Here is a 1041-nt window from a genome sequence, read left to right as displayed (position 1 = left end):
CCTCAACAGTGTAGACTGCGAAAGCACACATGCTGCGAGAGGGGCAAACTCAATGTGGCCAAGACACTGTGACCACTCCCCACACACGCCAGTGATATTTGTTTGCAGTGTTCCTCCCTCCCCTCAGCATGACTGAACAAGTGAGCCCAAATAAGTGACCACCACCGCCCCCTTGTGCCAGGGCAGAAATTAGACACTGAAGAGACCAGCAAACACATGAAGCTAAAATAAACAGAGGGAACTGCTTTGGAAGTGACAGGTGCAATAGATTAAAACCCTGCAGTTAGCACTGACTACATAGGAAGGGGCGTATAGATCTTGAGAAGTATAAGCAGGATCAAGGAACTATCTGAAAATGAACTGACCCCACACTGTCCACAAAAACACCAGAGAAAGTCCTACGTATTTTTTTTATCATTTTTAATTTTTTTTAATTTTTTTATGTATAAGCCCTTTTACTCCTTTAATTTTCATTTTTATAACCTACAATTACTTTTCAAAAATACTACACTTGATCTTAGCCAAAAGGCCGAGAAGTGATACTTTTCAAAAATAAGACCCTATTTTTAAAGCAAACTTCATATATATATATATATTCTTTTAATATAATTTTTGAGAATTTGTTTTTTTCTTTAATATTGCATTTTTGAGAATCTAACCTCTTCTCTGGGTTTTTATTTATTTGTTTTTATTCTATTTTTAAACTTTACAATATCGTATTGGTTTTGCCAAATATCGAAATGAATCTGCCACAGGTATACATGTGTTCCCGATCCTGAAACATCCTCCCTCCTCCCTCCCCATACCATCCCTCTGGGTCGTCCCAGTGCACCAGCCCCAAGCATCCAGTATCATGCATCGAACCTGGACTGGCGACTCGTTTCATATATGATATTACATGTATTTCAATGCCATTCTACCAAATCATCACACCCTTTCCCTCTCCAACAGAGTCCAAAAGACTGATCTATACATCAGTGTCTCTTTTGCTGTCTCATATACAGGGTTATTGCTACCATCTTTCTAAATTCCATATATATG

General features: G+C 38.5%; 1 pseudogene; it reads right to left on the bottom strand.

Moving 5' to 3' along the window:
- Positions 1–463: 463 nt before the first annotated feature.
- Positions 464–541, bottom strand: LOC113888917 (annotated as a pseudogene).
- Positions 542–1041: the final 500 nt, after the last annotated feature.

The sequence above is a fragment of the Bos indicus x Bos taurus genome, unplaced genomic scaffold (assembly GCF_003369695.1).
Source record: "Bos indicus x Bos taurus breed Angus x Brahman F1 hybrid unplaced genomic scaffold, Bos_hybrid_MaternalHap_v2.0 tig00003097_arrow_arrow_obj, whole genome shotgun sequence".
Taxonomy (NCBI): domain Eukaryota; kingdom Metazoa; phylum Chordata; class Mammalia; order Artiodactyla; family Bovidae; genus Bos; species Bos indicus x Bos taurus.
The sequence above is the reverse complement of the archived record's forward strand: the minus strand, read 5'-3'. Positions and strand labels throughout refer to the sequence as shown.